Raw genomic sequence first — 11416 nt, 5'->3', positions numbered from 1 at the left:
GTCTCCGCGGAAACAGTTCCGTGCCTCGCACGGAACAAAACCAAACGGTCGAGTCCTGGAGGAGGCATATTTGGAATGATATCCGCCTGACACAGGATCCCGCCTGACGCGCCCGTCAGGTCAAAGCCGCACACATCCCAGCACGCCTAAGGGTACCTTTTCGCCTACTGTTCCGCTGACAACTTGGAAAAGACGGCTGACTTTGTGTGTTCCCCATACTTTCACGTAAATATACCCACATAGAGTCTTGTAGCCATGCTACTACAGTAATTGTATCCCCTATTTATGGCTGGTGTAATTAAGACTCATATACGTAGAGAAAAACCCTAATCCGAAACCCTAGCTATAAAGACCCCTTCATTTTACAAGAAGAGGGAGAGCCAACAGATCACATAGCAAAAACTCTACTAAAATCTCTCTAGCCTCATCTTCTTCAAGAGAACCCGAGAGAAACACTGTGAGTGTGTGAAGTTCTTGTACACCAGCCATCTTACTGTAACCTTTTCCAAGTATAATAACATCGACTCGTGGACTAGGGCTTGTTAACGCCTGAACCACGTAAAAACACTGTTTTTTTAGTTACATTTCAGCACTTCTACAGTTCTTATCTTTTTATTATTCTGTTTGTATTCGTTTCTGAAAAACTCGGTAAACATTTTGGTGCTTTCATTGAGAGCTGTAGGAAGTTGTTAGTCAGCTCTTTTTCTGTGTACGTTTTTTGTATTCACTTCGTGCTAAAGAGATGGTGACTACGAGAAAATCCGCTGTTGACAAAAATGCTACGGTCAACCCCGATACCGTGATGGAAGATGCGGTACAAAACGAACCCTTGGACTACCAAGGTGAAGGCCCGACGTCCCGCCAGGATCGGGTCAGTACTGAAGATACGACATACTTAGAAGACGAAGAAGAGTATGTCCAAGACGGTTATTACAAGGACGGCTGCTACTATGAGAAGGACCCAGAACTGGTCCAAGTAGCCGAAGAACTGGAGGTCACCAAAGCCAAGCTTGCTGAGCAGGAGCGCCTCTCCGAAAAAATGCAGCGCATGATGGAGCGCCTCCAAAGCAAGTTCGGAGACCTAGGCGACTCGGACGAGGACGCCTCTGTTTTAGGTGGTGCTGATGCCGCTATGCTGGATCCAGCCGCTGCTGGACCATCCAAAGCCGCCCCTAACAAGGGCAAAGAAAAAGTTGGAGAGCCTGTACGCGCTGACGCCCCTGCACCTCCTAAAGGCGTGAATCACCAGGCTGATTGCCCCCCCCCCCCCGCGCGCAGAAGGTCTCTGGCGCTCCTAAGCCCAGACGTCCTTCAGCCCCAAGGGGGCACTCCGTGCCTAAAGGGCCCGGTGCTAAGACACCCAGGCCTAGGGGAAGGAACAACCGCCCCAGTGATTCCGTCAACCAGGACGGTCGGGCTGCGAACTCGCACTCCGAAGATAGCTGGTCCACGGTGGACCTAAGAAGAAGGTTGGAGGCCAAGTATGAAAAGGCCAAAGGAGAAAAGGCCCGGCCTCGCGGAGATGACCTCCGAAATCATATTAATGACAAGCTCCGGGGACGTGACCTCCCGGAGAGTGATACGAAGAGGCTCGAGGAACAGATTGCTGCCTTGACCAAGCTGGTCCGGAAGCAAAGTGGGGCCCTGTCGGACTCTGAGGAGGAAGACCCGGAACCATGTATTCGGAGGATCGCGGAAACGTCCCTCCCGGATAACTTCAAAATGCCTCACATAGAATTGTATGATGGGAGGACAGACCCGCGCACCCACCTAGCTAAATACAACAAAATGATGCAAGTGGCGCGTGTCAGTGAGGACGCCAAATGCATGTGCTTCTCACTCACCCTTACCAAGTCCGCGGAGGACTGGTGGAAAAGATTAGCTCCCGGATCAATCCACAGTTGGAAGGAGCTACAGTCCGCGTTTAGGAGGCAGTTCATTGCCGCCCGCGACCACGACATGGAGGTTGGTTCCTTAACCAACATCAAGCAGCAGCCCAATGAGAACCTCAAAGCTTTCATTCAGAGAATGATGGAAGCTGCTGCAAAGACCAAGGTCAGCGATGACATGAAGCTGATCGCCCTTCAATCGGGCCTTACTGTCGGCTCCCTGCTATGGGGGGAAATGCAAAGGAGACGGGCAGAAACGCTGTCCGAATTCATGTCAAAAGCTCAGGGAATCATCAACCTCGAGGATGCCTACCAGCAGGCCTTTGGAGTTCCCCCGGCTCCAACGCCTTCCGTGACTGCGCCGAGCTTTGCTTCGCAAGCTCCCGCACCAGCCCTCACGCTTCCAGGAGCCCAATTCACTCCAAGTGTGTATGGGCCTTCTGCGTCTGCTCAGACGCCGAGTCAAACCCATTTCTCTGGGTACGGAGCTGTACAAACTGGATGTAGTATCGCTCCTGGCATGCCGCAGCCGCAAGCGGAAGGCCCAGAACAAAATTTGAGCCAATCGCGGAGCAAACGAAGCGGAAGAAACTCCAACCGGGGAGACCATTCAAAGAAACCCCGGAAGGACTATGAGCCCAAGTTCACAGAATATACCAGTTTGATAGACTCGCGAGAGAATGTCTATCGGGCGACCTGTAATATGGTCAACTACAGGAAGCCCCCGAAAGTGTCTCATGGAGGAAGGCATCCGCGAGACTCCAATAAGAGGTGTGAGTTCCACGGAGACGTGGGGCACACCACGAATGAGTGCCTTCAGCTGAAGGATGAGATCGAGTCCCTGGCAAGAGCGGGACACCTCGGTCAGTGGGTGAGGATACCCATTATCTATCCCGGACAGGGGGTAGTTCACGGAGCTGCATATTCCCCGGGACAGAGGGGGACCGCTAGCGCTCCTGGAGCCGGTCACCCCCAAGCTCCCGGGTCTCAGTTCCCAGCACTTCCTGCTCCACCCGCTCCGGCACCCATTGCCTTGTTGGCTCCAGGACCGGGCAACCCATATCCGCCCGGCCTTGCTCCGCCACCCGTTGACGGACACGTAGCCACCATTTCCGGAGGACCGCACCTTGCCGGAAGCACCCGCAACTCCCAGAAGAGGTACTTGAGGGAGTTAGAACACACCGGGGAGATGTGCGCCTTGGTTCAATCACCTGCTCAACGTCCCCGAATGATGGACCTTCCCATCACCTTCACGGAGGACGACGCTCGACATGTGCACTTCCCCCACAACGATCCCCTCGTGGTGGAAGCCCAGATTGCCAATAAGAAGGTCTCACGGATCTTGGTCGATAACGGAAGCTCCGTAAACATCCTCTTCAAAGCGGTCTTCCACGCGATCGGATTAATCGAGACAGACCTGGCCCCATGCCCCATCCAGCTTCAAGGGTTCAATGGGGACGCACTCATGCCATTAGGCAAAATTCAACTTCCAGTCACCCTCAGAGGAGAAAGCGACGCTTATGCTTTCAAGCACAGCACATTCGTGGTGGTCGACTGCCCCACGGCGTATAATGCCATCTTAGGCCGACCGGTCCTAATCGATTGTGGGGCCATAACCTCGATACGCCACTTATGCTTGAAGTTTCCATGCGACGATGGGCGTATTGGCACCCTCCGAGGAGACCAACGAAGTGCACGGAGCTGTTATAACGTCTCCGTCCGATCCGTCTACACGGTCCAGGAGACGTTTGCTGCCATTTCTTTGGCAGAAGAATTACCAGAAACTCTGGGTGCTCAGGAGGCATACTTTGACGAACTCGACCCAAGAGTGGGAATCGAGAAAGCAATAGAGCCGATGGAGGAAGTCGAAGAGGTGATCCTCAACCCGGGAGAACCCACCAAAGTCATTCAGGTGGGGAAAAACCTGCCATCGGCCCTTCGAGATAAAATCGTGGCCACTGTGAAGAATAATCAGGATATCCTGGCATGGTGCCACGCTGATATGACGGGGATTAATCCTAATGTTGCGTGCCATGCACTCAACATAGACCCATCTGCAACTCCAATTCGCCAAAAGAGGAGGCCGTTAGACCCAGTGAGGGCCGAAGCCGTCAAAGCTGAAGTGGACAAGTTAATGTCCATAGGCTTTCTCCAGGAGTCGCACTATCCCGTGTGGTTGGCCAACCCAGTTCTGGTCCCGAAACCCGATGGGTCCTGGAGAATGTGCATTGACTTCACGGACCTAAACAAGGCCTGCCCGAAAGATTGTTTCCCTCTTCCGCGAATCGATCAGATGGTAGACGCTACTTCCGGGTACGAACTCTTATCCTTCATGGATGCGTACTCCGGATACAACCAGATCAAGATGCATGTCGCGGACCAGGAACACACCAGCTTCCTCACGGACAAGGGTGTCTACTGTTACGTGGTCATGCCTTTCGGTTTGAAGAATGCTGGGGCGACGTACCAGCGTCTAGTAAACAGAATGTTCAAGGACCAACTGGGGAGGAACATGGAGGTGTACGTGGACGACATGTTGGTAAAGTCCAAGACCTCCGGGGACCACAGTGACGACCTTGAGGAAGCTTTCGCCGTGATCCGAAAGTACGGGATGAAACTGAATCCAAAGAAATGTACTTTCGGGGTCTCGTCTGGGAAGTTCCTCGGTTTCATTGTTAGCTCCCGCGGAGTGGAAGCCAACCCTGAGAAAATAAAGGCGTTCATAGATATGCCTTCCCCCTGGAAACATAAGGATGTCCAGAGCGTTACCGGAAGGATAGCTGCTCTCAGCCGCTTCGTATCCAAGGCCACTGACAAGTGTATCCCCTTCTTCAATGTGTTGCGAGGAAACAAGAAGTTCGAGTGGACCCCCGAATGCGAAGCAGCCTTCCAACACCTCAAAGAACATTTAACCCGGGCTCCCATTCTGTCCAAACCTGTCGACGAAGAGGCGTTGTTCTTGTACTTAGCTGTGACAGAGCACGCAGTGAGTGCCGCTCTTGTCCGGGAAGATGGCCGTATCCAGCTCCCTGTGTATTACGTAAGCAAGAGGTTATTGGACGCCGAGTCCAGATATTCACTGATCGAAAAACTCTCCCTCTGCTTGCTAATTGCTTCGCGGAAGCTGAGGCCATATTTCCAAGCGCACACCATCAAAGTACTCACCAATCACCCTCTCCGACAAGTCTTGCAAAAACCCGAATCTTCTGGCAGATTGCTTAAGTGGGCCATGGAACTGAGCCAGTTCGACATCCACTAACAACCACGTGTTTCCATAAAAGGTCAAGCTCTCGCGGACTTTATCGTGGAATGCTCGGGAATGAATGACCTCCTGGAAGATCCTGTCCCGGAACTTCCCACCTGGAAGGTCTATGTAGACGGAGCCTCAAATGAAAAAGGAGCTGGAGCAGGGGTCATCCTAATATCCCCCCAAGGGCACCAGCTCCAGAGCGCCATCCGTTTCGCGTTCCCAGCATCCAACAACGAGGCAGAACACGAAGCCATGATAGCTGGATTACGACTGGCCAGAGAAGTCGGAGCCCAAAAAATCGAAGTATACAGCGACTCCCTACTTGTGGTGAACCAAATATCCGGGGAATACCAGACGAAGGGCGAAAAAATGGCTGCCTACGTGTCTCTCTCCCGCGGCCTACTGCAGCATTTCAAAGGCTACCAAATCCGCCAGGTCCCCCGAGACCATAACTCACTCGCGGACACGCTGGCCAAGCTTGCAACGGACCCGGAGATTGAACAGTATGGCCTAGTCCCCATCGGGCACTTAGAAGCCCCCAGTACTGAGACACGAAGGATAAACGCCATCATCGACCATTCCCACTCCTGGATAGGACCCATCCTCAGATTTCTCACCACCGGAGAGCTCCCCACTGATAAAGCTGACGCAAGGAAGCTCCAATATCAAGCTCCCCGATACGTGGTTATGGATGGAAAGCTTTACCGCAGGGGGTTGTCCATACCCTTCCTTAGGTGTGTTGCCGGAACCGAAGTCAGCACCATCATCCATGAGGTTCACGGAGGCTTCTGTGGCGATCATACCTCCGGGCTGAGCCTCTCCAAAAAGATCCTTCGACAAGGATACTTCTGGCCCCCCATGAAGAAGGATTGTGTGGATTATGTCAGGAAATGTGAGCAGTGCCAGAGGTACGCCAAGGTTCCGTGAGGGCCGCCTACAGAAATTACCCTAATGACCAGCCCCTGGCCATTCGCCGTTTGGGGCATTGACCTAGTAGGTTCCCTCCCAACTGGAAAGGGTGGAGTGAAGTATGCCATAGTCGCGGTAGACTACTTCACCAAATGGGCTGAAGCTGAACCTATGAACACGGTCACATCTAAAAAAGCACTGGACTTTGCAATCAGGAATATAGTGTGTCGTTTTGGGCTTCCACGAAAAATTGTGTCCGACAACGGAAAGCAATTTGACAGTGAACACTTCACGAACTTCTGTGCTTCGCATGGAATTATCAAAATCTTTTTCGCAGTCGCCAGACCCCAGGCTAATGGGCAAGTGGAGGCTGTAAACAAAATATTAAAGACCACGTTGAAGAAAAAACTCCAAGCCTGCAAGGCTCACTGGCCGGAAGAACTTCCGCGAGTACTTTGGGCCTATCGCACAACAGAGAGAACTTCGACGGGGCACACGCCTTATTCCATGACCTTCGGTTGCGAGGCCGTTATCCCAGTAGAAACTATGATCCCCTCTCACAGGCAAGATACCTACGACCCTACCCGGAACCATGCCCTTCTCCAGGAGTCCTTGGACATGATCGAAGAGCTCCGGGAGCAGTCGCAGGTCCAACTAAAAATGTACCAAGGCAAGATAGCCCGACACTTTAACACGAGAGTCAAGAGCCGTACATTCGAAGTTGGGGATCTTGTCCTACGGAGAGTGTTTCATGCTACGCAGGATCCGGGAGTGGGAGTCCTCGGACCCAACTGGGAAGGCCCCTACGAAGTCCAAGAAAAAGTGGGCCATGGGACGTATCACTTAAAGAGACTCGACGGATCTAAAGTCCCGCGCGCCTGGAACACGGAGCACCTCCGCCGTTACTACCAGTAGGCCCCGGACCATCTAGTCGGAAGTCCTTGGTGAAATTAGCAAAAGTGAAAAATGTGGAAATAATCCTCCCTGTTGTAAAAACTCACGCCTAGCAGGCTAATTTAATGAAACACGGAGAGATTCACTCCGCTTTTACTGCACTTTTTATCCCTGTGTTCAAAGCTGCATTTTAACAAGTGACCACACGGTCCGGAGACGTCCGGACCCCACGCTCACTTGGGGGGGTATACATGGCTAAGGCATAGCCATACGCCCCTTGAACAAAAAGTACACAGAACACCACTTATGTGCTAGCATTGTGTTTGAAAATTTTAAATTGTTTGAAATGTTTAAATTGTTAAGCTTAGGTTTATTTGTTGCCATGAACATGCTTGCATTACGTGTCATATGTGCATTATGTGCTTATGTGAAAATTGCCATGGAAATGCCTGCCATTATGTATCATGAAAATTATCTCCTGTGTAGCCCAGCAATGGACAGGACTGGGGGTGAGGCACGTTCATAGAGCTACGCCAAAACACCCCCAACTCCCTGACACGTCCTTTGCAGAATACTCCGCGATCGCTGTAGAGCTCTGCATCGCAAGTTCCAGCTCCGGGTCCCGCAAGGCGAAAGATGGCAAGACCCGCGATCACTGTAGGGCTTTGCTTCGCAAGCCCCAGCTCCGGGTCCCGCAAGGCGAAAAATGGCAAGATCCGTGATCGCTGTAGAGCTCTGCTTCGCAAGCTCCAGCTCCGGGTCCCGCAAGGCGAAAGATGGCAAGATCCGCGACCGTTGTAAGCCTTGCTTCGCAGGCTCCAGCTCCGGATCCCACAAAATAATGCATGACGAGTCCCTCGACCATTGCAAGTTTCAGCTCCAGGAGCAGACATGGTCGATCCCCCACTCACAGCAGGCCTTGCTTCGCAAAGCCCCTGCTCCGGGATCACACCTGGTGGGCGTGGCGATTTCCCCGACAGCAGCGAGCCTTGCCCCGCAGGGCTCCATGCCAGGTCCCTGAAGTCGGCCACCATGAGGTTCGCAACAACAGTTAGTTTTGCTTCGCAAAGATCTAACCTTAAGTCTAGCGATGCTCACCAAAAGAACTCCCGTTCCAAACAATGGAACGGCTCACCGTAGCAATCCCAGCGAACAGTATAACTACAAGTCCCGGGATTGGCTATTTGCCTTAGGAAAGCTAAAATACGGTGAAAGGAGCCTGGCCGTTGGAACCAGGAAACCTTCGTAACCTAGAAACTACGTGGGAAAAGACATCATCCGTTAGAGCTTCAAGTGGGAAGTGCATAGGTTTTGGCCGTTGGAACCAAAACCTCATGCGTCCCTACAACAGTTTCTACCGTATAAAAAGTCTACCCTAAGCGCAAAGATAAATAAAGAACTCGGCAGAAAAGAAAAGAGAATGCTACAATTATGGCAAATATGTCCGCAATGAAAAACTCAAAATGAAAAATAATTAAAGATAAAACCCCTTCAAGCATTGGGGGTAGCTGCAGCTTCCACGACCGCGGCTTCGGGGGCATCGGCTTCAACTGAGGCTGGCGGAGTCGGCTCATTGGAAGGCGGAACTTTGTCACGGGAAGGTTCAGAGGTCCCCGCCTCTCCGGGATCTCCCACCTCAGGGGCTCCAGCACGTTCGTCAATGTTGTAAGTTTGGACGTACACCTCTGGGCCTTGATCCCACACGAGTAGCTTCTCCCTCATGGCTTCGGCATCATCTCCCAGATAGCCTAATACCTCCGGGTTCACTTTCCAGAGTTGATGCATGAGGACCACATGCGATATATTAATCGTCCTGTTCAGTATCACCTCAGCATCCTCCTTCTCCTTCAAGCGCTCCGCCTCGGAGGTTGCCAGCTGTGCCTCCGCGACAGTTAGTTGAGCCCTCAATTTTTCCATTTCGGCCTTGGAGGCATCCCGCTCTCCCTTAAGAGAATCAATCTCCTTGCGCTGCTCCTTGTTTTGGTTCAGCACGGATTGCTTCTCAGTCACATGCCCCCTGGCAGTAAATTGCAGGGCTCCGATCTCTTTTATCCTTCTCGGCGATCCCCAATTCCAGCATAGACACGAGATCCCTGCTCCTCTTGTGAAGTTGCTCCTCCTCGTGCAGCTTATTCTGAAGAGTGGAATATTCCCCTTGCTGCTTAAGGACGAGATCATTTTTCGCTTGCAAGCGGGCTTCCAAGGTATCCTTCTCCACCCTGGCTTGGGACAGCTCTTCCCGGAGCTTGGAGTTTTCGGCCTTCATCCCATCCGACCGCTGTCTAAACTCATTCTCTGCCTTGGCCCGGTACTCTTGATATTTGGCAAGATATTTCTTGTCCGCCTCTTCCTCAACCGTGCGCCGGGCCTGATCAATCTTCTCCGAAGCCTCCAAGGCCTGTTGGGTCAGTTTCTGCTTCTCCGCCTCCAAGGCCTGGCGAGCCAGCTGGCTCTCCTCCAGCTGAACCAGAACTGCACCAACCTCCCGGAACGAGCGTTCCGCGATCATAGAGGCCTGCAAGGAAAGACAACAGAATGAGCTAAAGCCGGACCAAAAGACAGATGATCCCAAAAAACAACAACTGACGGCTTACCCCGGACAGTTGCTGCTTCACAGCGTGTGTCAGCAACAGCGGATCCTTACTGCTACTGATGGCCCATTTCTCAGAATTGAGCTCGCACAAGCTCAGGGCCATGTCCTCCATCATCTCAACTCCGAACGGCGCCAATGCACGTCCGAGCCTAGGCACCAGCCTCTTCTCCAAGGCTGGACCATCCAAAACCGCTCCGGCCGGGTGAAGGGATCTCACCCCCTCGGCCAGCTCAGCTCTCTTCACGGCAGACAAGTTATCTGCCCTTCCCTGAGTAACAGCCTTCTCCGCCTCTAACCGCCTCTTCAAAAAGCTATCGGCCCGTCTTACACCCTCCAGGAGGGCAGCGGGGAAACTGGTTGGCTTCCACGGGAAGTGGAACTTCAGGCCAGGCAGAGGAAGGTTGGTTGTCTGAGAAGAAGGAGACCCCGGAAGGGTGGACCCCCTTTGGGCTGGAGGAGGAGGCAGACGGGGTATTAAGGCCCCTGTCTGTTGCTTTTGCTGCTGCGGAAGCGGAAGTAATTGCCCTTGTTGCTGCTGCTGGTTTGGATGTTGTTGTTGCTGCTGCTGTGACGTTGGTGATTGTCCCTGTTGTTCTTGTTGCTGCTGTTGTTGTAGTTGTTGTTGCTGTCGTTGCTGTTGTTGTTGCCTTCGACCAGGAGAAGAGTGTCTAAGGCGTTTCTTCTTAGCGCCCTCAGCATCTTCTCCGGGACGCTTGCTCACCCCAGTTGTCTTCACGGGGAACACAAGCCCTTCCCCGTTGCTGCTGCTACTCGAGACCATCATAGTCTCGGAAGGCCCGTCTGCAGGAGACTTCTCTACCCTCGGAGACACTTGCGCCTCGCCACTTGTCTTCTTGGGGGAGGCAGTTTTACCTCCCCTACCAGCCTTGGTCTTCCGTCCTTTCCCCGTGGACGGGTCTTGGCTAGTGGCAGCCTTCTTAATGAGCAAAGTAACCCTCCCCAACATCTTGGCTTCTGGATACTCTGCAAGAAACGTACAAAGCAAGGTTAACGAACCCACAAGCAATGAGAAAGAAGATAAGCGAAAGACAAGACAATCAACAACATAAAAGCACAAGCAAGCCCGCCAGCAGGGAACAAGAAACAAGAAAAAGAAAAGTTTGAAAGGGACGACCATGCACGAGAAACGTGGATGGCCTTCCCCGAGCAAAACAAAACACCGCTTCCTGCTCCAGGAAGCTCCCGTACTCCTTGAAGTCCGGGAATGACATGCTGAGGGAAGAAGGGTCAACCATGATGACACCTTCTGGCAGACTACCGTCACTCAGACACCCGAGAAGCTCATCTACCCTATCGCAATATCTGTCAAAAGGTATCCTACGCGGATCTAGCCTAAGGAAGCGGGGATCAAACCCCATCTGAGAGGTCCGGGAAACCTCAGACAGGCTGGGGGTGTGGATCAATCGAAAACTAGTCTTACCTCTCCCGGAGGTACTAGCCCCCGGAGCCCCTTCGTTAGGGTAAGCCGCGGCGTGGCGAGCCTCGATCTCCTCTTCCTCCGGCTGGGGGTCAGGGAACCTCTCCGCCCAACTAAGAGATAAAGTATTTTCGTCCCGGGCTGCTTGGGTGATCACCTTGGACAGCTCCAGGGCAATCTGCTCCCGGATGTCAGCTGACACCTGACTTTGCCCCCTGCCACTCACTGGCTCGATGTTTTGGAAAGAGGCGAGTAGCCCATACTCCCTCAGCGATTCGGAGGTCATAAGTCCCTCCACTTTAAACTCTTCCTCAGAAAGCCCTTCATAGAACTTGGACCTCCTTATCATCTCCGCGCAGCGAGGTGTCCGCGGAACGACTTCTGCAAAATTCAAATACAAGCATTAGAGATCCTCCCAAAAGGCAAATCAAACGCAAAGAAAC

The sequence above is a fragment of the Humulus lupulus genome, chromosome 3 (assembly GCF_963169125.1).
Source record: "Humulus lupulus chromosome 3, drHumLupu1.1, whole genome shotgun sequence".
Lineage (NCBI taxonomy): Eukaryota > Viridiplantae > Streptophyta > Magnoliopsida > Rosales > Cannabaceae > Humulus > Humulus lupulus.
Note: the sequence above shows the minus strand (reverse complement) of the source record.